At 61.3% G+C, this 24,054-nt stretch overlaps 1 protein-coding gene across 2 annotated transcripts in view; it reads left to right on the forward strand.

Annotated features, from left to right (window-relative positions):
- The first annotated feature begins 305 nt into the window (after positions 1–305).
- Positions 306–24,054, forward strand: part of LINGO1 (leucine rich repeat and Ig domain containing 1) — a 98,807-nt gene continuing 75,058 nt past the window's right edge. The window contains exon 1 of one of the 2 annotated variants that reach the window (XM_012651867.1): positions 306–438. The gene's annotated coding sequence lies outside the window, so the exon portion shown is untranslated. Of the gene's footprint in view, positions 439–23,416; positions 23,596–24,054 lie in introns of those variants that run through there. The other variant, XM_012651866.1, reaches the window with a different exon arrangement.

Raw genomic sequence — 24,054 nt, forward strand, 5'->3', positions numbered from 1 at the left:
CCTGGACAGGGTGATCGTGCCAGGTGCCCACTGGCTCTCTGTTCTCCCCATTGTCCCCTCTGGGCCCGCTCACCCAGGAAAGTCCCTGCAGGTGTCTGGGAGGACAGTCCTTCAGCCGTGGGGGGGATAAGGGTGAGGTGGCCTTGCTGAGGGGATGCTCTTCCTCCACCGAGAGGCAGGGCGGCCGCGCCACGGGAGGGGTCATGGCGCAGGGCCCAGGCCCGGGGCGTCCCTTTCTGGGATGCAGCTGAGGCGGCAGCTGGGGGTGAGTGCCGGGCCGGAGGATGTCACATCTGCCTGTCTCCACTCTGAGATCTAACCCAGGGAGGAGCCAGTGGCCGAGAGGGAAGGGGAGCTCCGGATAAAAAAGTAGCTCGCTTTACTTAATTATGACTGATCGTGACAGCTCGCATCTTTAGTCTGAAAAGTATCTACGGGGTAAGGGCTGCTTTTCTCAGTCGGGATAATTATGTTAATTAAAATGCTTTCTTTATAGCAGTTCTGATTAATAAAAACAGTTCCGCTGCTCTCTTTAAACACTCTAACCTTCTGTTGCACGGGGAAGGAGGCCCTTTCTCAGCAATTTATGGTGCTTCACGCAGAGTCCAAGAGGCGACCTGCTGCCGGGCGGCCTGGTGGCCACATGGCGCTCGCACGCATGCGGGACGGACGCGGCAGGGACGGGACGGGCACCGCGCTGCTGAGTCGGCCTGAGAGTGAAAACGCCGCTTGTTCCCGGCCGCTGTTTGTTTCCTCTGGGAAGCACGGGGCGATTCCCGAGCTCCCGGCTAAGAAAAATCGACTGTGGGGACCGCGGCGCCCAGGCCAGGAGTGGATGCGGAGTGGAGGGGCGGGTGGCGTGGGGAACGGGGGCAGGAGTGGAGGTGTCGACGCGAGAGGCGGGGTGGCGGGAAGGGCTGACCCCCATCGCCTGCCCTCAGGGAGCTTGGCCTGGGCAGGTGGACACGGGGCCCTGGGCCGGCGCCTGCTCTGCCGGCCTGTCGCTGTGCGCGCGGCCTCGCAGCCTCGCCGTCCTGCCCGGTTCCTCCGCTGCCTGGGCCAGAGGTCACGGGTGGTGGCTCCGAGGCACTGTCTGTCTCATAGTCGCGTGACCGTGTGTGTGTGTGTCGACACGTGTATGTATGTGTATGGGAGCGTGTGAGTACGCATGTGTGTGTGTGTGTGTTGACATGTGTATGTATGTATGTGTACGGGAGCGTGGGGGTGTGTTTGTGTGTGCGTGCATTGCACGTGAGAATGTGTGTTTATGTGAGTGTGTATAAGTATTCACAGTGCAAGTGTGTGTGAACAAGGGCAATTGTGTGTATGTATGCAAATGAGTGTATGAGAACACGTATGTGTGAGAGTGTATGTGTGTGTGTGTGTGTGTGTGTGTGTGTGTGTGTATTTTAGCCACAGAGTGTAGCGAAGACAGCCCACAGGTGGTTGAAAGATTGGGAGGTTTCCCGTCAAAATCAGACTTCTGGAGTCTCTTGAGAAGTCGGAAGCCCTGGCAGGCCCGCGCTGGCACGGAGTTGGGGGCGCTGCGCACTGGCACGACCGGACTGCCCGGGCGGCGGCTGGGTCTTTCTGGCGCCGTGTGAGTCTGGCCTGCCTGTGAGGGCTGAGGACGGGGGGCGGGGGGGGTCTTGCCTGGGGACGGGTGTTTAGGCCCCAAAGAAGTGGGGAGGCATCTCGGCCAGCCACCGTCGCTTCTCCTGAGAGGACTGAGTGGAGGGGGTCCAGAGGCCCCCAGCAGACGTGTCCCTGTGCTGCAGGAGATTTGCGGGGTTCCCCACTGCACTGCCTGGAGGGGCTCAGACCAAGGTGACGTGATTTCGGAGGGGGCCGTGAGGGGGTCATGGAAGATGCCTCTGCGTGTGCCAGAGTCCACCCCCTCCCTGAGGCCCCAGCTCTCTCTGGACACCCCTCCCCGGGGCACTGTCGCTGCCCCCCCGGACAACTCCCCTTCTCGCGAGGACTTAGGCTCCGGCGCTGCTCGTGCTGGGGCACACCCTCCCCCGACACAGCCTGGGCCTCGTCCCAGCCCTGCCCCTCCCCGGGCCAGCCTGGCCTCTCTGCTGCTGGGAATGAGGAAGTGGGTCTGGGGTTCTCCGTCCTCCGCCTGCTTGAGGAAGAGGCTGCTGCAGGAGGCAGGGAGGCCCCTGGAGCCCCCAGCACACCATGGCCCAAGAGGGGCAGGGCCGTGTCCAGGGCACCACAGCTGGGAACCAGGGTCTGGGCAGGGCAAGGAGCCCAGGCCCCCCAGCCCCAGGGGATTATGAGGGTGGCTAAGGCCGAGGGGTCCCCACTGCCAGAGGGAGTGATGTTAGTGGGTCCCTGGACGCGGGTCCTCTCGCATGGGAAGACTGCAGACTGGCTCCTGGCCTGCACCTTTGGGGCCCGATGTTGGGGTCCAGAGGCTTGCCTGGGTACATGCGTGTGGACATTCACACATGTACATGCGCCACGCAAATATGTGGGCAGCACACACATACCTGTGTGTTGCCATATGCTCACATACACATGTGGATGTATGTGTGGGTGGGTGTGCCAGTCCATGTGTGCAGGTGGTGACATGCATGCACGTGATCACACCTACACACGCATGTGTGAGCATGCTCCTGTGCACACACCAGCATGGACATGTGCTGTTTAACACATGTGTGTCTGGGGCGCTGCACTTCTTCAGTTCTGTCCCTACGTGTTCACACACGTGTGTGTTCCCGTGTAGGTCTGTGTGTACAGCTAAGGTACGTGGCAAGGCCCCTCCATGGGCCCTGGAGGAGGCTGGCTGTCTAGACGGTGGTAACGGTCAGGGTGTGAGCTCTGGCCTGTGCTGGGAGCCCCCTGCTCCCCGAGGAGGGTAGCACCATCCCTCTGGTTGGCAGTGAGTGCCCCCTGGGGTGCCACTGGCCCTGCTGCCAGCTCACTGGGCCCCCAGCCCTGGGGAAGTTCTGCCTTGTGTGGGGTAGCCGGGGCGGTGTCACCTGCCTGCTGACTCCACTGCCCAGACACGAGGACAGCGCCGGGACCCTCCTTGCCCCAGTGGTGCAGTGGGGTCTGGGCGGTGCGGAGGAGGGGCTCTGTGTGGCCCTGTCTGCCGGGGCTCCCTCCTGTGCGTGGCCTGGCTGGGGCCCAGTGGGGCCACCCTGCCCCTGGCCCCAGGGCGGCCCTTCCTCTTGCCACCAGCAGCGGGCTAAGCTAGGAGTCGCGAGAGTGCCCCTGGCCGTCTGCTCCACTCCGTGCCTCTCACCCCGTCACCTGACCAGCGGGGCCGAGCTTGTGACTCTTCACCAGGAGGGAGCCCTAGGGCACGGTGTGCGACAGCGGGTTGCAGGCCCTGCGAATGCTGGGACACCATTTCTGGGCGGGAGTCCCCCCTCGCCTCCGTAGACGCTTTGGCTCCTACACACATGTGGCAGCCCCAGGCTGGCTGGGACCTGGGCCTGCCAAGGGGCTGCCCCTCTCTCACCTCCACTGTATTTACGTGTCTATTTTACGATTTCAATTTTTAATGCCTCTGCTCTTTGAAGATGCTTAATGCTTTCGAGTGGAACATTTCCTTCCAGGACCTGAGCGCAGATTGAGGACAGAGCAATAAATCAACTAATAACTGGAACCTCATTTTCTGCTCCATGGCAGAGAGTTAACCCCTGCCTCACCGCACTGCTCCGGGCGGCAGCTGCGGGCAAGGGAGGCTGGGAGCAGGCTGCCAAGACAGGCACCCTGTGCTCGCTGCTTGGCTTCCCCTCCCGCTTGCCTCCTCTCCTCTCCTGTCCTCTCCTCTCCTCCCCTCTCCTCTCCTCCCCTCTCTTCTCCTCCCCTCTCCTCCCCTCCCCTCCTCTACTTTCCTCTCTTCTCCCTTTGTTTCCCCTTTTTCTTCTTGTTTTCTCTTCATTTATTTTTGTTTCTGTCCTGCTCAAAGCAAGTACAGATAGGAGAAATGTCTGGAAATGGGGATTCTGGAGGGGACCCTGGGATGGTGTGGGAAAGCATTTGTTGGAAACTCCCTAGGCCCTGACTTGCTGTGTGACCTAAGGGAGGTGTCCAACCCTCTCTGAGCCTCATACAAAGGGATCTTACTGCATGGGTGGACCAGGATTTGATTTAACATCCTGCACGGACTTGATAGCAGAGGTGGGCAGTGTCCGAGTCGCCCCCATTCACTCCCCTGCCCACTGTGGCTTGGGGAGGAGGACAGGTAAGAGCCACTCAGGCAGGCGAACTGGTAGCAGATGGCTCTTCACTCATGTTATGTGTGCCTGAGTCTGTTCAGTCATTCCTCATGTGTGTGCGTGTGTGTGTGTGTGTGCGCGCGTGCATGTGTCTTCCTGCACGTCTTGGCCTCTAGGGTCATGGAGTACCACCACTGTCCACCTAGGATGACTCCTGACTCCCCGCAGGACTAGTGAAAGGGCCCAGAGTGGGGAGCAGTGTCTGTATTGGGACGCTGAGGGGTGCAGAGTCAGGGTTAGGAGCAGAAACTCTGGGCTACGTGTCTGCATGCAAATCCAGCTTTGCCATTTACTGCTATGAGACCTTGGGTAAGTCACTTAACCTCTCTGTGCTCAGTCCCCCTTCTATAAAATAGACATAAGAATAGTGCCTCCCTCATAAATTTGTTGTGCAGATTAAATGAGGTGGTTGCCTGTAAAGTGGCTGGCACATAGTAAATGCAGTGTTAAGTATTTGCTATCATTATCATAGGACACACACACTCACAGAGCATGTTTCCTGCCCCCAACCAACCATGAGACATCAGAGACATACTAGGCACATCTGTCCAGGCCCACCAGCCCCAAACACCTGTGCGTGCATGGCCTACAAGTAAGGAGGAGCCCAGCACCCATCAGAGCAGCCAGGGGTGGCTTCCTGGAGGAGGTGGTACTAGCACTTGGCCTGCGAGGGAGAGGAGGGTGGACCTGGGCACCTGCTGGGGCTGGGCAGGGAGGATACTGGGAGCATACCAAAGCCCAGCTGAAGGTATTATACTGATTCAGGAGGACGTAGGGAGCAATTGTAGACCCTAGCTCAGGGAGGGGTGGGCTAACATTTAGTAGGCACCTGCTACACACAGATTTCTGTATTGTATGTGTTATTTCTTTGCGGAGATGAGGACACTGCGCCTGAGCACTGTTGTGTGACTTGCCCAGAGCCACCCAAGCCTCCAGTGGTGGGGGTGGATTTGAATTCGTGTCCATTTGACCCTGGAGCTCTGCTCCCCTCCCGGCCCAAGTCCCAGTGTTGCGGGGCTGGAGAAGGGAGCCCGTCCACACTCTCTTCCTATGATGTCCTGCCCTGCCTGGACCCCTCTGGTGATGGGGAGCTTACTGCCTTCTGGACCTTTAAGGGCATTTTGTATCACTCCACTCATTCTAACAAGGCTGCTTAGGCTGAGCCCAAATCCAGTCGCCACGGCTCAGCCCGCAGACCCCTGTCGCTCCCTCAGCCGTGCCCAGCGCGGCCTGCGGCTGCCTGACGGCCCCGCTCATGTGCCCGAGGGGCAGGGGGTGCCCCTCACTGGGCACCTGCAGTGCGCCAACCACGAAGTGTGGCCCTGCCACATCCCACACGGGACCCCGTGCAGTAGGCCGGGCCACACTCGGGCGGACTCGGCCCCAGAAGCTCATTGTTCCAGACAGCCAGCCCTGCCACCGGCACCCGGGACAACCGGGAACGGCGCTCAGCCCTGGAGTATCTGGTTTCCAGAGTATTTAAACAGATGACTCCACTAGGTGATAATTTTAGCACGTTATGGCTGATGTGTTCTTGGGGCCATAAGACAGCAAACTTTTACCGCTGGAAGCAGCTCCAGCCCAGACGTGGGGAAATTGCCATGTCGTCCGTCATCGGGTGTCAGTGACTGTGTGGGCAGAGGGGAGTGTGCGGGTGCTGAGAGACGTGTGCACCCTCCCCGTGCACGGCAGCCAGCCTCAGCCTGGGAGGGGCAGGGGGGCAGGGAGAGCCGTGCGTTCGCCCGGCTGGCGTCACCGAGTGCCTGCCCTGTCCCAGACGCTGCCTGCACACACCCCCCTCGGGCAGGCGGGCACACAGGCAGTTCCGCATGCCAGTGTGCGGTGACGGGGTGCACGGGGACACCTGTGAGATGAGGCGGGCAGGTCCCCTCAGGGAACACCTGTTGGGGAGGCCCTGGGGTGGGGAAGAGGAGGCCGTGTGTGTGGCCAAGAGCAGTGGCGGGGCAGGGCAACCAAATGAGGGCATTTGCTTGGCACTTTGGGCCCGAGGGGTATTTTGAAGGGTGGTGATGAGCTCCTGACGGGTTAAGCAGGGGTGGTGACCGATCTGATTTATGTCTTAAAAAGCTCACTCGAGCCACTGTGGGAGGGGCCCAGTGGGGAAGGTATAAGGCAGAAGTGGTGGAGGTTGGGGTCAAAACGGTGGCGTGGTGACGACAAGAGGCCGTAATGCAGACCACCACGGAGAAGGAGCTGGGGATCGGGGAGGGCCGTGGAGGAGGCAAGGAGGACCCTTCGGTTCCCGGCTCCAGCTGCAGCAGCCTTTTATGAGATGGGGAGGAGCAGTGGAGCACCAGAAGTTCGATTTTTTTTTTTTTTTTTGAGACAGAGTCTAGCTCCGTTGCCTGGGCCAGAGTGCTGTGGCATCATTGTAGCTCACAGCAACTTCGAACTCCTGGGCTCAAGTGATCCTCCTGCCTCAGCCTCCCAAGCAGCTGGGACTACAGGCATGTGCCACCATGCCCGGTTAATTTTTCTGTTTTTTGTAGAGATGAGGTCTCGCTCTTGCTCAGGCTGGTCTCAAACTCCTGGGCTCAAGCAATCCTCCCGCCTTGGCCTCCCAGAGTGCTAGGATTATAGGCATGAACCACCGCGCCCGGCCAGGAGTTTGATTTTGACCACCTCATCGCGCAGAGATGACCCGCCAGCAGTTGGGGTCACAGGCTTGGAGTTCAGGGAGAGGTCTGAGTGGGGGGCGGGGATGTGGGAGCCAGCAGCTGCAGGTGGGCCCAGCGAAGACCACCCAGGAAGCCGCGTGGATGGAGGGAGGACCAGGGCTTGGAACCTGGGCTCTCCGTGTGCAGAGCTGAGAAAGGAGGAGCCGGCACAGGAGGCTGAGAAGGCACGGCCGGGCCGAGCGAGGACGGCCGGACTGTGGTGTCCCAGCAGCCGAGAGGAAGGCCGGCTCTGCTGCTCACGCCGTGTCCGCCCGCACCGCCCCTGGGTGCTGCGTCCTGCGTACTCCAGTGCAGTGTTGCAGCCTGAGACTGACGTCGGTGCGATCCACGAGTCTGTTCAGATTTCCCCACTGACACACGCACCCGTTCGCGTGCCTGTTTGTGTGGAGTTAAGTGCAGCGTTATCACAGCTCTGTGTGACTACCGCCGCCACCATCGAGACGCAGATCTGTACCACGCCACGAGCCGCCACACCACTCTCTCCCCCTGCCCCCACACTGCCACTGATTTGCTCTCCATCTCTGTCATTTTGTTATTTCATGAGAGTTACATAAATGGAATCACACAGTGTATAACCTTCTGAGACTGATTATTTTTTAAGTTCAACATAGCGAGGGGAGGGGTTTTTAAAGGATCACGGACACGAGAGCACGACTGTCTGCTAGTGGGGAGGGTGAAGGGTCCAGCACGGAGGGAGGACGGGGGATGCTGAAAGGACATAACGGTGGGAGCCCGGTTTCTGGGGACCGGGGCGATGGGGTCAGAGTCTAAGTGAAGCTACCGACCTTGGGCAGCGGCGCAGACGGGCGTCTAGGATGCGCAGGGCAGAGGAGGCTCAGGTGCCGGCTTCCGCTCCCTCGGTGGAGAGCCACGGGGCAGACCAGGAAGGCGGCCCGAGGGCGACGCTGCCGTGTCGGCGAGCGGGAAGGCGAGCAGCCAGTGCGCAGTGCTGGGACCACTGGAGGTTTGGGATTCGAGGTCACAGAGGGAAATGTGGGGTCATTTTCTCTATCAGCATCTGGCTTCCCAGCTAGGAGTGCCAAGGGGGTATTGGTTGGGCTCGTCCAGGTTGGGATCTCCTGAAAGTCCTGCCAAGGGCAGGACGGCACGGTGTTTGAGGTCGGTTATGCCGATGGCCTGTAGAACCCAAGCTGCCCACGGAGGGTGAGGGCAGAGGAGCGGTGACGGTGGCTAAGGCATGAGGTCTCCGCGCAGTGAGAGGGTGGTGGGGATGGGGGCTCCTTACACTGCATGGAGGTTTGGCCAGGAACTGTGGTGGTGACAGGGCCAGGCTGTGGCTGGGGTAGAGGGTGGAGGCAGTGGTCAGGGAACGGAGAGCCCCCGGCATGGGGAGGTCACCTGTAGAAGGGAGGCGAGGCTGCAGGCACAGAGGGAGACAGAGGAGCCCTCCATGGCGAGGGAAGTGGCCAGGGAGTTCTAAGGCAGAGGTGGGGGGCACAGCTGATGGGGTGGGCCTCAAAGGGACAGGAAAACTCCAGGTGGGAGGGATTTGCACCTGAGGACTGGAAGGGGCCCAGGGAGCAGGGGGCACATCAGCCTGGCCTGGCCTGGCAGAAATCATCTGCGAAGTGTCACTGTGTGCCCACCCCTCAAATGGGAAAGCAGAGCCCGAGAGGTTAAGCAAGGTTCAGAGACGGTAGGCTCTGCTGAGGCCGAGCGGGGCCGCTCCCAAGCCAGGCGCCGGCACGTCGCCTGGGTCCGGGTACTGCCCGTCTGCCTACAGGCGGCTCGTGCGCTTTTCTAGGCGTTTCATCATTTGTGAAAGGGAGCAAAGGGCAGCACACACTGCAAAGGGGCGGCGAGGACTGAGTGAGTGCTAGTGCGTGCACGCCGCGAACCCTGGGGCAGCCCTGTTTGCACATAGGGACACTGAGGCTTGAGAGAGGAATCGACTTGTCCAAGCCCCAGCGGTCCCCAGCCTCCCTCTCAGGGCCTGTCCCCCTGCCCCAGGGTGGCCATTTGCTTCCACACTCTCCCCAGGGGACCCCACCCCACCGCACTGCTCCATCCCCCTGGAAAACATCTGTTTCTGCCCAGTGTCATTGTGGATGCTCCAGCAGCTCCGTGAGGGAAGCAGGATGAGCGGGGTGAGGCCTCAACCCCATTGGGCAGATGGGGAAACTGAGGGCAGCATGGTGTCTTCTCTCCCTGTGGCCGCCAGAGTGCCAGAGAAGGGCAGGGCCTTTATTATCAGCCAGTCTTTACTGTGGGGACACAGAGGTGACACAGATGCTGTTCCTGTCCTTGTGCCATAGCCTCACAGGGGCGACGGGACAAAATAATGAGCAAAGATAGTAACATTGAGCAGTGGAATGTAGGGCCAGAGGCAGTTGTTCAAGGAAGCAGGGATTTGGGGCTGGAAGCTGAGGAGGGAAAGACGCAGGGGCCACAGGGGTGAAGGAGGAGAAGGAGGAGTGGGGCTGAGCTGGGCTCTGAAAGGTGGTGGAGTTTAGCAGAAGGGGGCGCTTTTGGGGGGTGGGGAGCGGGGCTGGGGAAGAGGGTGCCCGCCGGAGCAGGAGAGGCAGAGGCAGGGCCGTGCAGGCTGGCTCCCAGACATCTCAGTCTTCTCCCGAGACTGGTGAACCAGAGGCCCCTGAGGCCTGTGAGCAGATGCCAACGGCGGGGAATTGGCCCGTGGGTTCTCCCCGGCCCAGCTCTCCCGCAGCTGCCAGGAGCAGAGAGGGCCTGCCGTCCGGGCGGCTTGCCGTGTGACCTTGAGCCCGCACGCTCCGCGCAGTGGGGCTGCCCGGCTGCCTATCCTCCCCCGGGGGGGCTGTTGGTGCTCCTGCTCTGTGAAGCCTTCTCTGGCATAACAAAAGCTGGCACCGCCGCAGAGCGAAGGGACGCCCAGCAGAAACTCAAGGCGCGGCAGAAAGCAGAGTTTCGGGAGAACCTTTGATTTAGAGAACGAGGTTTTGGCATCAGAGAAGGAGGTTTCGGCAATCGGAGAACAGAGGCGGCTGCCACACCGTGAAACTGAGCGCCGTAAACCTCATTAATCTGATGCCTCTGTGTTCAAAGTGGCACCTAATTAGGAGCCGAGACTCTCGACAGGCCGGGTGGCCCGTTGTTCCTGTTGGGCGCGTCACACGCGGTGATTTCAAGCCCATCCTCATGGCCCTCGGCCGCTCCGTGCCGAGGCGGTGCTGGGGCTGGGGAGCTGGGTGTGGCTCTTGCTCTGTTTGGCGCTGGAGCAGCCGGGCCCCCGCCAAGGCGGGCGCGGGTGGGAGGGGCTCAGTGCTGGGCACGGTGAGGTGAGGGACAGCCCTGGGCAGCCCTGACGGGGCCCGGCATGCCCACCCAGAGGTCAAACTGGGTCTGGGGACACCCTGTGAGGTCTCTTTGGGTGGTCTGATCTGCGTGGACTCTGTCCCTGAGGAGACGTGGCCCCTGCCTTCCCTTGGGTTTTACTCTCGCCTCTGCCGTGCAAGGGTTTTCACGCAGTGGGTGCTCAGTAAGGGCCTGTCACCCAGGGTGGCTTCTCTCTAAGCTGAATGCCATCGAAGAGGCTGGTGGCTCCATCAGGACACATGCGTCAGAGCAGTGGGCCTGCAGGGCCACTTGGAGATTCAGGGTGGAGGTGGGACGTCACTTCAGTCTGGAACAGCGGGGCCCAGGGAGACTGGGCTTTCCTCTGCCTTCCGGGATGCGGAACCACCGTAGGATCTAGAGGCAGGGCGGGCACAGAAGGAAGACTCAGGGCAGTGAGGCTGGGAGAGCCCTAGACTGGCAGGCAGGACTCCAGGACCCCAGGCCTGCCACGGCACTGAATGGCCCCCTTGTGCTCTTGAGCTGGCAATGTGCCTCGGTTTCCAAATCCGTGGGAAGGGAACGATAGCCCTGTCCTGTCCCGTCCCCTGGGCTGCATACGGTGAGGTCAAGTGGAAGACTAAATGGGAACCTGTGCTGGAAGCTGTTCAGAGTACTGGGGGGGATTGGGGACACGCCAGCTTTGCGTGCACACCTCTGGAGGTGGGAGCCTCACCACCATTTGAGGCTGCATTTTCCGTGGCTGCATAGTTGCACTTGTTAGAATGGTCATTGTACTAGTTTCTTAGGGCTGCCATACACCTGGCAGTTAAAACAATAGGAATTATTCTCTCACAGTTCTCGTGGCTGCAAGTCTGAGGTCAAGGTGCCAGCAGGGCCGTGCTTCCTCTTAGGCTCCAGGGGAGGGTCTTTCCCTGCCTCCTCCAGCCCTGGTGGGTGCCAGCAATCTCTGGCGTTCCTTGGCTGGCAGATGCCTTGCTCCAGCCTCTGCCCGTCTTCGTGTGGCCTCGTCCATGTGTCTGTGTCCAAACCGACCTCTCGTATAAGGACATCAGTCACTGGATTGGGACTCTCCCTATTCCAGCAAGACTGCCTTGTAACTAATTCCATCCGCACAGACCTTATTTCCAAATAAGCTCACATTCTGAGGTTCCAAATGACCTGCATTTCGGGGGACACCACCCAATCCTGTGCCTTCGTTTTCCTTTCTGATCCCAGATTTCCACCCGTGGCTTTGTCTCTGTGAGCCTCCCCTGCCCTTCAGGGTGCATGGGACTCATGGTGTCCCAGAAACTTTTCTGGCAGAGTTTCCGTCCTCCCTCCCAGGGCCCATGGTCCACCTTCCTGCTCTTCTTGCCTTAGAGATTTGGGAACTCATCGCTTTGCTCCAGCACTTGGCCGGGGTCCCACCAACACCAGCCGCCTTGGTGTCTAACACCATAAACCCCTTCCCCTCATTATAGGAAATTTCCTCTGAATGGCCTTTAAAAACCATCACATTACACAGGAAGGACCGTGATTACCTTGCGCAAAACAGACATTCTGGATGAGCTGGTGCCCGGTGCTGTCCACACCGCAGGACAGTGTTCCCTGCTGGCTGGTTCGGCCACTAGGAGAGGGCTCCTCCCTCATCTCATCTTTTCCAGCCCCTCCCTGAGAATCCCCCCGAGCCTACTGGGGCCTGCCGGCCAGCGCAGCTGCTGGGACTCCAGCGGGGAACGGGCTCAGCGTCCTGCCCTCAGCCACTCAGCCAGGCCTTTTACCCACCAGCCTCCCAAGTGGGACCCCAGCCTTTCCTGGGACAAGGTTTCTCCTCCATGTTTGAGGTGTTTCCCCGGTGTCTGGCTAAAATCCCTGCTGCCCCAGTGCTGACCTGACTCCAGGCTCCGTCTCTTGCTGGCCGTGGGACCCTGGGCAAGTCGCGTGACCTTGCTGAGCTGTTTCCCCGTCTGCAGAATGTCAGCATCATTTCTGCCTCCAAGGCTCGTGGTGCACAAGGGCTGTGGCGCGGGTGTCGGGTGCCCGGCGTGGGGCACATACTAGGAAGTGCACCCACGTTGCTTCCCCTTCTAGCAGAGGTTGACCGCGGGGGCCTCTTTCCTCGTCTTGTCTGCGTAATGCTGGGCTGAGTGGCTGCTGAGTGGAGTGTTGACGTGAAGAACTGGTCCCCGGCATCGCTCAGTGGCACCGGGTGGGTGCGGTTCCCTCCCTCACCCTGTCCTCCTGCCCCAGGCCGGGGCTGTGTGCATGTGTGTGTGTGTGTGTGTGTGTGTGTGCGTGTGTGTGTGTGTGTGTGTGTGTGTGTGTGTTTGTGTGTGTTTGGGTGCAGCTGCTGGGATGGCTGCTTCTCTTTCCTGGTTCCGCCCCAGCCGTGCTAAGGCCAGAGCTGTGGGCACAGCAGGGGCCACGCCTCAAGCCCCAGCCTTCCCTGAGGATGCCAGCAGGTTGCAGGGAGCCAGGGTGGGAGGAGAAAGGCTGTCGGGGTGCCCCTCGCTGGAGAAACCCCTGTGCTGTGGGGCTTTTTTGCCACCCTGACTTTTTCAGTTGTCTGCGTTCTGATAGGCTCCTGGGAACGCCCTGGTCCCCACTGACTAGTGAGGCGGCCACAGCCAGAGGACGGCGGCGCAGGGAAATGTTAGCGATGTCCCCGGAGCCTGGCAAAGTGGCTCCCTTGGGATGGGGCGGGTTGCCGGGCCAGTGCTAGGACGGCTATGGGGAGAGACCACGTTCCCCTGGCACAGGCCTGGTGGGGCGGGAGGGGGAGGGTCTGTGCTGGCACAGGGCCTGGGGTCAGTACCATCTGCCCTGCACCTGCTGCCACCGCAGTCCTGCTCTGTGGACACCTGCACCACAGCGCAGGCACCCTCCTTGGGATCCCTGCGCCCACCCAGCAGGGTCTGGGCGTCCTTGTGTGCACCTGCCGCCCCGGGACCGCCACCACAGAGCTCTCCTCCCACTCGCCCCGTGCCACCCAGACCTGGCAGCCCTGAAGGGACAGCTTGGAAGGGATTACATCTGTGTCATCGTCTCCCCCAGGAGCCGGGCAGGGGCCGTGCCGGCCACTCACTCCAGCACTCTGTGCCTCCGCAGCGCCTGGCGCGATTCGCTCGCGGATGAATGAACAGGACGGTTGGGCTTCGTGGCCAGGGCGCCCTCAGCAGGCTGGCGGCTCCGTGGGTGAGGAGTCCGGGAATGCTGCCTGCAAGGAGGAGAACTTGATCAGGACGGAATTGGGACAGGCAGAGGCTGATAAGCAAGGGCGTTGCAGGCCGAGGTGCGACTGGACATCTGCGGCCTGCTGGCAGGAAGATGAGAATCTGGGCTTCTGGGAGGGATCAGTGTGGGAGGAGTTGGGGTCAGACTGGGAGATGTGGAGGGCCCCAAATGCCAAGGGACAGAAGCCATTTGGCCCCTTGCTCCACCAGCACTTCTAGGAGAGGTCACGCTGGTTCAGTTCCATGGTTTGAGTCCTGTGTGTGTGAGACCCAGCCCCGCCCAGCCGCCCGTTCTCCCAGGTCCAGTTGTCTGGAGTGAGGCCTGCAGGGAGCACGCCCCACAGAGGGCCGACCCTGCCAGGGCCTGCCAGAGTCCGGCACCCAGATGGGCACAACCAGAGGGCAAGCTTGGACGATTCTCCCCCTCCTCCTCCCCCTCCCACTCCCCCCTTCCTCCGCCTCCTCCTCTTTGTCCTCCTCCTCCTCCTTCTCTTCTTCTCTCTCATCCTCTCTCTGTCTCTCTCTGTCTGTCTGTCTCTGTCTTCTGGAGCATCAGAAGACAGAGGCACATGCTGTTCCTCTCCAGCAGCCCTGCCACCTGCCACCTGCCACCTGCCGAGGTGATGTGCTTTGAGAACACCTAGCCACTGGCACGGTCTCAGTAGCTGCGTGTCCTGCTCTGCTCAGTCCCTAGCTGTGCTGTCCGCTGCAGGAGATCTGCATGGCAACCTGGCACAGCCGCAGCCGTGGGCGCTGCCCAGGGAGGCAGAGCTGTGCCTATCTAGGTGTCTGTGACAGCCAAGGCCTCCCCTGGGTTTCTGGCGCTGGCTGGGGACGCGGGAGGGAGGGCTCTCTGGTCTGCTCCTGAGTGATGGACCTCAGGGGGTTCCTCCTATGTTCATACAGTGAGCGAGAGCCATGGCCTTTCCCCAGGGAAGCTCACAGTTTTTGTTGGGGGTGGGGGTGGGGACAGATAATAAATAAATAAACAAATAAGTAGAGTATAATTGCAAATTGCGTGGTATGAGGGAATGGTAGAGAATGAGGAGGTAGGGGAGGCTGCTGGCAGACTGAGACAGGGCAGCCTGGGAGGGCTTCTCTGAGGAGGTGTCTTATCCCGTAATCAGGTGGATGAGAAGGAAGGAGCTGTGTGCCAGGAAGGGGAAGTGCATTTCATGCCTGGGAGAACCTTGGTGTGGTTGAGGAGCTGGAAGAAACTTGCGGGGTGGGCGGCTGGGCATGATGGCTCACACCTGTAATCCCAGCACTTTGGGAGGCCAAGGCGGATCACTTGAGGCCAGGAGTTCGAGACCAGTCTGGGCAACATAGTGAGGCCTCATCTCTACAAATAAATAAATAAATAAATAAAAATAAATAGCCGGGCATGGCGGCATGCACCTGTAGTCCCAGCTTCCTGGGAGGCTGAGGCAGAAGGATCGCTTGAGCCCAGAAGTGTGAGACTGCAGTGAGCCGTGAGGATGCCACTGCACTCTAGCCCGGGGAACCAGAGCCAGACTCTGTCTCAATTAAAAAAAAGAAAGAAAGAAAGAAAAAAGAAACTTGTGGGGGTGGAAGGAAGAGAGCCAGGGGAGGTGGGGCTGGGTCAGCAGAGCCTGTGGACCACGGGAGGGCAGGGGCATTTGATCTCGGAGGAAGTTGCTGGAGGGTTCAGTGATGCTGCCCTGGCTGTCGGGTGGAGAACAGAGAGGAGGGACCCAAGGACACAGAAGGGTCACATGGGCGGCTCCACGGTGGTCCAGGGTGGTGGGCGTGGCCAGGATGGAGGTGCAGAGAGGAGGTTGGATCGGAGACACATTTCGGACTTGTGCTGGGGTGGGTGGGGGGATCGTAGGGCTCCGAGGAGTCTGGCTTGGGCAGCTGGGTCGATGGTGGAGACATTCGCTGAGGCAGGGGCACCAGAGGAGGGGGCGTGGTTTGGGAGATGATGAAGGATGAGGTGTTTGTGGGACATCCTGGGGAGGTGGCACAATATCAGGATCTTAGTTGTAACAACCATGCGATTTTCATGTTATTATCCCCATTTGACAGATGAGGGATCTGAAGCTCAGAAAGGTCGGGTGTCCCAGCATGACCACACAGCGGGCAGTGCTCAGAGCCAGTGTGTGGGCCCAGAGCTGTCGCCTCTAGAGGCGGCCCACACGCCCGTCTCACCTGACGGCTGGGAAGAGCAGTGCATATGTGATGGGCGCATGAGCGGTAGATTTCAGGTGTCAGGCCTCTCGTCTCCAGCGTTGCCACCTCAGTCTTCACCTGGGGTTGTGTCTGGATCTAGTGGCTGATTGTCCTAGGGTCACACAGGCCGGAGGCCTCAGCTATTCCAGGAGAGTCAGAACAGCTTGGTCCTGCGGCCCCACTGTGCCAGGGAGGATCCAGGAAAGTTCTTTCGTTGTTCCCTCTGAGAAGGGGTCTGAAATGAGCCTAGTCAGGGCTTTCCCGGGGCAGAGGAGCCAGGACAGCGAGGCTCCCTGAGGCTCCGCCAGCCCCTGCCTCCTGCCTGGACTTGGGAGGGGTGTGGGGCTTGCCGGCCCCCAGCCCACAAGGGCCCTCCGCGTCCTGGCAGGGCGCCGAGGGGAGGGAAACCCCCTGGCAGCTGAGAGCTGGGTGGAATGAGCCCTCGACCAGGACAGGGGTCCTCGGGCTGCCGCGAACCTCCCAGCATCCCCGCCTGGACTGTGAGCCCAGGGAGTGGGTGGGGCCTAGCGCTGTCCCCCCAAGGTGTGCCCGGATCCACACCTTCCTGTCTCCTGAGGTGGGGGCTGGAGAGCATCTCTGGGCTCGGGCCGTGGAGCTGAGGTCAGGAAAAGAACAGGAAACAGAACAGCCTGGGGACGCGGCCTGGGGGTGGGACCAAGACTGGTGTGTGTGTGGAGGGGCATCTTCGGGCAGAAGCCGTGGCGTGGGGGCGGGTGGCAGGGTGTGGGCTGGCGCACAGGAAGGGTGAGTCCACAGGCTCTGCCTGTCCCCTCAGGGAAGAGCCAGCGGAGCCTCGTGGCCCTCTTGGGGCTAGACCTGGACCAAGACGCTGGTCTCTGGCGCAGACTGGTCACAGCAGCTGGTGGCTGCATCAGGGCCAGTGCATGATGAGGTCTCAGTGGGTCCAGGGTCTCCAGGAGTCAGTATGTGACAGGGTCAGGGCCAGCACAGTTCTCTAAGTGTAGCCCCCTGGGGTAGACCGGCAGCCCTGCCTCATCCACGCTCCCTCTGAACTCCTTGCTTATCCCCCATGGAACCTGTTGGTCAGGTGTCCAAGGCCGATGTCACCTGCTCTGAGCCTGGATGAGAGAAGCTTAAATGGTCATAATGTCTACGGCTCCTCCAGAACTTGCCCCATACCGGGCGCCATACGGGCCACTGAATGATGGGTGTTGGTGTCCCCGTTTTACAGACTAGGAAACGGGAACTCAAAGGGGTGAAGTGACTTTCTGAGGTCACCCAGCTAGTTAAGTGGTAGAGCGGGATTCAAACCCTTTGTCCCTTGTCTCCCTGGGGTGGAGAGGGACCTTTGGCAGCGCTCTCCTCCTGCCCAGTCCCCCATGGAGTGTCTTCCCCTTTCCGTCTAGACTGGGGGCTGTGGGTTTAGTCTTTCTCAGGTCGAAACTCCCGAGGAAGGTCAACCCGGCCTGAGGATGGACTGGGAGACCCTTCTCCCAGGCCTGAGGCACGCGGGCGGGTTCTGCCCGCACTGCATTTGGAAACGGGCCAGAGCCTGTCTCCAGGGCCCCGTAAACCCAGGCATCAGGCTTTTCCCTTGGTTAGAGGACAAAGGAGTATGTCGGCCCCAATGGAAGCATTGTGGGCATCATGGTCCTGGATTTTAGAGCTTTGGAAGGTCCTTTCTAGCACCCCGACATCACCCCACAGGCATTTCCTCCTTTCCTTCCAGAAAGTGGTGGGAAGAGCGCCACCTGCTCCTTCTGTAGGCCTGGACACCTCATGTTGCAGGGGAGGTAACTGAAGCCCAGAGACGTGAGGACACTTGTGCCAAGACACAGAGTTTGTTAGCAGAGGAGGGGGCCAGAACCCCAGGGTCCTGCCTCCCACTGCAGGTGTCCCCTGCCCCTGGCTTCAAACCCTCGTGGGAACCGAAAACCACAGGGACACGAAGGAATCACGTTCCGAGAGTGGGACTCTGGGCACTGTGCCAGCTGTTCTCCCAGGCCTTCCTGACGTTCCCCAGCAACAAGAAAGCCCCGTTCGTGAGTCATTTGGAAGGTCTCCTAGGGGAGGTTGTCCAGAATTTGAGGTTCCAGCAGGAAGGGGACTGGGGGAAGGTGAGCGGGAGGCCCGGCTGCCGTGGCTGCTCTGCCCTGTGTCGTGTAACCCTGCGGGCCTGCGAGGGGCAGAGGTAGCTCACTTTCCAGTGGGGGAATCTGCAGTCCAGCGAGGCACAGCGATGGGCCTCGCAGTTCTCCGCTCAGTGTCCGTCCACGTCTGCTGGTCCGAGGCCAGCGGGTCCTCATCAGTCCCTTCTGTGTGCCCAGACCATGTCACAGACAGAAGGACAGTGTTCCCTGCCCTCGAGGAGCGGCTGGGAGCATGAGATTTAAGTCAGAAGTAAAGGGAACAAGAGAGCTGCGCTGATGAGGTCCCCGTGCCATGCGGCGCGGGTCACAGACCCAGGGGCCCAGGAGAGATCTGTGCAGCTGGAGCAGCCGGGGAAATCTGGGTGAAGTTTGGATGGGACGGGGGATTGGGAAAAGCAGGCATCGCCGCGGGTACCTGTGTGTGTGACCAGGACTGCCTGGGGTGGTCAGGAAGGCAGGGCACCGGCGCAGAGCTCGTGGCGCTGTCCAGGGTGCTGACCCAAACCCCACCCCATGGGGCTTGTCTGCAGCTCCTCCTGGACACCTTGGCCGGACCCTTCTCATTCATGTCTGAGCCTCAGTTTCCTCACCTAGAAAATTAGAACACTGATACCTGCATCACCGCCTTGTTGAGAGGGGACAGGAAGGCCGTGGCACGTCGCGTGGAGCGTGCAGCCTGTATTCAGCTGGGACTCTCCAAACAGGAGCAGTGACTGAAGGAGGAGGAGCCTCCTCCGCAGGTGCCTGGGCCCGGGCATGGGTCATCCGGGATGCCCGACCTCGGCAGCATGTTCCCTTGGCAAGGGTGGGTCCTGTCTGAGGGTCAGAGCTCCCGCTTGGCATTGGGAGAAGCAGCTTGTGTGGGGCATCTCCACCAAACTAAGAGTCCCCCAGCCTTGGGGTGTGTGTATGTTCCCTCTCTGGGAACCAGAGAGGGCAAGATGCTTGAGCCAAGAAACACAGTAGAGGAGGGGCCAGAACCCAGGGTCCTACCGCCCGCTGCCGATATTCCCAGAGGTTGCCTCTCCCAGGCTCAAAGTCTTGTGGGAACTGAACACTTCGGAGGACTCAGAGGAATGGTGCTGTCATGTGGGACTCCAGGCACTGTGCCACCTGTTCTCTTGGGCCTTCCTGGCTGCCTCGGCTAGTCTAGCGCACAGGTGGCCGCAGCCCCAGCTCTGGGCTAGGCTTTCCTCTCTCTTGAGCCACACCCCAAGCCCCTGGCCCCATGCAAGCCCTCTGGGGACCCACCCCACCAGGGAGGTGGGAAGTTTGGGGGCAGGGGTGGGGCAGGGGGAAGGCTGCTGGAGGCAAAGGAGAGACCTCCCTCACTCTCCCCTGCCGTTTGTCACCCCAGCTTCTCAACCTGCCTGCCCGCCTCAGCCCTGGCTCTGCGCAGCCTGCAGCCACGGAGGGGGCAGCCGGGAGGGGCTCACCCCAAAGACCCCTTCCAGGCCGGTTGATTATGCCTGAAATACCCTCCAACTTTGTCCATTAGCCCTTTCAGCCTTTGGCATCTTTTTGTCTGTTAGAACCAGACGGTCCTAAGTGTGAACCCCAGCTCTGCCATTGCCCCTGACCTTGGGCAAGGAACATCACCCCCCGGAGCCTCAGTTTCCTCATCTGTCAGGTGGGAGTAACAATGCCTACTCCACAGTGAGTGGTTTCAGCATAGGAGATGCGCACAGCAGCCGGCCACTGCTGCCATCCTCTTTCCTCTCCTCCTCTTCCTCGCCGTGCGGCCTCCCGCCGGTCCCTGAGACCGAGCACCAGAGCCTGGCACGTGGGCGACACCGGCTGTGGGGAGGACAGGAAGGGGGAGGCTGCAGGTGGAAGCCGCACTTGCCATGGGTGTGTTTGATGCTGGGAAGGCCATGCTGAGCTGCTGCAGCCATGTGTAACCTCTGACCCTGCTGCCCCGGCTTGGTTCTAGAAGAATCCCTCCCCCATCCCACCCTGCGCACCCAGGTTCAGCACAGCGGCCGCTTGGAGTGATAGTGAGAAACGCTGGAGTGATACAGCTCGGAGACCTTGGCCCCTGGTCACACCCACCCCGCCTGCAGCTGGCCCAAGCCTGGACCCCAGTCAGCCCTGCAGCCCGCGCAGCCGAGCTCAGAGTTAGGGGGCAGGCTTGGCCTCAGCCCGCCTGCGTCTCCCAGGTGCAAAGGGCTCCCACAGCCCCTGGCACAGAGTATGTGCCCCAGGCGCTTTCGCCAGTAGTAGTAGTAAGAGTCATTGCTGTTGTTGTGGTGGAGCAGTCCCGTTTCGCAGAGGGGCCAGGTGAGGCCCAGGCAGTTGAAAAGCGACTGCCTCCGTGAAATCCGCCAGGTTCTGCCTGTTCCCTCGGAGTAGGTGCCCCTTCTCTTGACTTGTTTCAGCTTCTCTGCAGTGCTCCAGTTCGGGCAGTGCCTGGCACAGTGAGGGGGCCCAAGGGCTGCAGGTGCTCCGAGGAGGCCCTGGAGCAGGCGAGATGGGCACCCGCTCCCTGGCGGCCTGCTGAACTGTGAGAGAGCTAACGTGTCTGGCAAGAGCAGGGCCTCTGCTACCCTGGTGACCTTGGGCTCTGCCGCGTCCTCCCTGCCCCCGGGGCATCTGTGACATCCTCCTTCCTCTCAGCCTCTTCTCTCTCCCCGGGTCCAGTGGGCAGAATGCTGAGCTGGTCCCGTGGCTGCCAGCCGGTTAGCAGTTAGACTCAGCGAAGGGATCGAGCGCGTCGTGCGTTTGCGGCACTGGGCGTGCTGCGCGGGCCAGACTCCGGGCCTGCCGCCAGGGCGGGCGGGCGTGGTGGTTCACGCTCACCTGAGGAAGAGAGTAGGGCCCTGGGGTGCGGGACTGCCGAGGTCCCTCGCCAGTGCCCAGTGCGGATGCGGGGGAGGTGCGGGGGGACTTTGGGGAACGGGAGGAGCCGACCCCGGCTGCTCCCGTCGCAGCGTGAGCGAGTCCAGGAGGCAGTGAGGCTGCTCTTGGCTTTTCCTGACACGTCCCTGGGGCCCTTGGGAGCCACCTCTGAGGAGGTGCTTCCTCCTCTTGGCTCCTTAGCCCACCTGAGGCCGCCGCGTGGGGCACCCACTAGGGCCATCCATGGGGCCTGCTCCTGTCTGCAGGGCCTCCCTGCCCTCTGCCCTCCTGTGCAGACACCGTCGGGGACCCAGCCCAGCTCCTGGTCCTCCTGACGTGCCCACACCAACACCTCTCACCCTCTGGCCCTGCCCGCGTGTCCCCTCGGTTGGGCCTAATGGCCCTGCCATCTCTGGTCTGCCCCCACCGCTTCCCGCCTCCAGTCCCTGGAGGTCAGCACCCTCCACCCGACTGTGCCTCCTCCCCGCTCAGTGTCTCTCTGGCTTCCCGCCCTGTTTTGGAGGAAGAGGAGCTTCCACTCCAGAATGGGACCCATCCCTGCTCCTGGGGGCCGTGGTCCTGCCCCCCACCAGGCACTTCCTTCCCACAGCTCCTGCCTGGCACCTGCCCCCACCCGCTCCCCGCCCGTGGAGGACTCCTACATTCCCAAACCAGGGGCTGATCCTGGTCGCTCCTGTGGAACTCTCGGGCAGCACGTCTGGGTCTCAGCTTCCCTTTCTGTGGAGTGTGCCAGACGGTGGCTGGAACTTAGTAGGCACTAAACAAATGCTTGTCGCATTAATTGACTAAGTAAGCAGCACATGCCGGGCCTGTCTGCCTCACCTGAGCATCGTGTGGATCGAAGCGCCTAATGGATTTACAGGGCTTTGTAGAGTTTGCCTGTGTTGTTTGGTGTGTGCCCGGACGGTGCTCGGTGGGTGTTGCCACGGTCGGTGTTGTAACCGCTGCCCCTGCACGTTCTGGCCCAGATCCCTCTTGCGTCTGCCCCTCCTCTTCTCCCCTTCGCTCCGCCTCAGGCCCTGTCTTCTCTCCCCTGGCCCCTGCCTCGTCCTAACCTGGCTCGCTGTCCCCGTCTTCTCGTGTGACCTGTCCTCCACATGGTGGCAGCCAGCATGACCTCTCTGAACCACAAATTGGACCCTGTCACTGCCCCACTTAAAACCCTTCCGACTCCTGATGGCTCTTGGGGTAAGAGCTGCACCCTCAAGTCGTGCGGCCCAGGCCCTCCCCAACGCCTGCGACGCAGCTCCTTCAGCGCTCCTCCAGAGACCCCGACCCTGGCTCCGGCGGCCCTGCCGTGCTCCCACGGCCCCCAGGCTCCCTCTCTGACACACACACGCTGGGTGGTTGCACCTCGTCTGCGTGTGCCCCACTCCTGCCCAGCACACTGCGAGCTCTGATGCAGGATCTGGGCGTTTCTGTCCTCTTAGTTCACAGAAAGCGTTAGAGGGCGTTTGTTGAGTGAATGAATGAATGAATGAGTGGATGAACAAGCGGCTCCCCCAGGTTGCGGGGACTCTGGGCTGGACCCGTGGGGCTGCAGGGGCATGGGCAGCACAGTGTGCCCCCACGCTGGAGGTGGCCTCCTTCCTGTGTGTCCCCTGGGCTGTAGGCCTCTTGCCCTGGAGTAGTCCCCGCGTGGTCCTCCGGGCGTGTCGGCAGCTGCCTCTGCAGCGAGGGGTTCTGAACTGCCCCAGGGATTTACTGAGGGCGGCATGGGAGCCCTGAGGGGCAGAGACGGGTCTGCAGAACCTCCTCGCCTGGTGCCCTGTTCCCCACCCAGCCAGAGTCATCTGACCCTCAGTCCCACATGCCCAGGTCAGCCCCACCCCTGCTGACCCGGAGGCCTTTCCTGGCCTGAGCAGCTTCTCTGCCCTGTCCCAGGCCCAGCACTGAGCCCCAGCTCTCTGCTCCTCTGACCTGGCCCCAAGCCCTGCCTTGTGCCTTGGCCGGCCCTGCTGATGGTCTGGGATTTCTGGCTTCCTGGCCCGGCTTCTCTGGTGCTCACTGCCTTCCCATGAGAGTCACCCCTCGTGACACGTGCCTGAGGTGTCACCATCTCTGCTTCTGGTTTCCGCCAGCCCCTGCCTCCAAGCCTGAAATCTGGGCAGAGTCCTGGGTGCCCAGTCCTGAGGGTGTGAGTGAGGGCCGGGAGGGTGTTCAAGGGGACTCCTAAGACCAAAGCTCCTGCATGCTCAACCACTGGGCCCCGGGAGGGCCGGGTCTGGGTTCTGGCCATAGTGCCCAAGGTGGGAGCTACCCAGGTGCGGCAGTCAGGGAGGGTGTCCTGGAGGAGGTGGTGGCACCCTAGGTGGGCCAGTGAGGATGAGGAGAGCGGGGAGACCCTCGCCAGTGGGCAGAGCAGGATGCCCACTCTGCTGGTTCTGTGCCAGCTTCGGAGCTGCCACCAGCACGGCCAGACTTTGGGTGCGTATTGTTAGCTCCACCTAACAGATGGGAAAACAGAGGCTCAGAGAGGCTCAGGCACTTGCCCAGGGTCACCTGGCTGGCCAGCGGTACTGTCAGACCCCCACCCCAGGTCTGGCGTCTTTTCAGGCTCTTAAGTGGAGGGAGCAGGGGAGCGTCTGGGAGGAGGGGGAGGGAGGCGGGCGCCGCCACCACCACCATCGAAGCAGCTGCTGCCTGTGACTTTCCAGGGAGGGGGCGTGGGGTGGGGGGTGGCTTTCTGAGTTGTCCTGCAGCCCCCGCCCCGCCGTGGGAGAGCCCTCACGATGCGAGGCGCGAGGTCCCACCACCCCCTCCCCGAGAGGCTGGCAGTTCGCCTCTTCAGAGGATAATTCCCCATTATACAGAGATATTTAGCCTAATAGAAGCCGACAGATCACTGGGGCAGTAATGTACTCCAGCTTCAAGCGTTTAGTTTCCTCAGCCTGAACTCCCAGATTAAAGACTCCTCACCCGCCCCGCCAGTGCCACGCGGTGCTGTGACCTTGACTGCAGCGATGGGGTAGGCTTCTCCCTCCCGCCTTCCCTCCTCCTCCTTTGCCGGCTTCCTCCCGCCTTTCCTCCCTCCCTTTCTCTTTCTTTAAAAAAAATGTATTTTTCTTTTAAATATTCAGTCAAAATGCTGTGGCTTAAACTCTGCATGCTCTGGGGACAGGCTGATGGTCCCCGGCTGCCAGCCGGGTGGGCACACCTGGCAGGCCCAGGGCACTAGCTCCGCCGCGTGGGGCCGGCCAGCTGCTGGACCCTCAGCCAGGCAGGGGCAGGTGGAGGCTGGGCAGATGGCCTTGCTCGGGGCCAGGGCCGGCCCCTCTGCTCCCTCTGCCCTCTCCCTGCCCCAGGGCTGGCCCGCAGGGGCCTAGCCCAGCCTCCGCAACAAGTGGGGTGCCCTTAAGGATTGCCCCAACAGCAGGAGCTCCCTGGGCCTGGGCGGCCGAGACCCAGGGAACAGTTGAGGCCGAGA

This window comes from Propithecus coquereli, unplaced genomic scaffold (genome assembly GCF_000956105.1).
Source record: "Propithecus coquereli isolate 6110/MARCELLA unplaced genomic scaffold, Pcoq_1.0 Scaffold372, whole genome shotgun sequence".
In the NCBI taxonomy this organism is placed as follows: domain Eukaryota; kingdom Metazoa; phylum Chordata; class Mammalia; order Primates; family Indriidae; genus Propithecus; species Propithecus coquereli.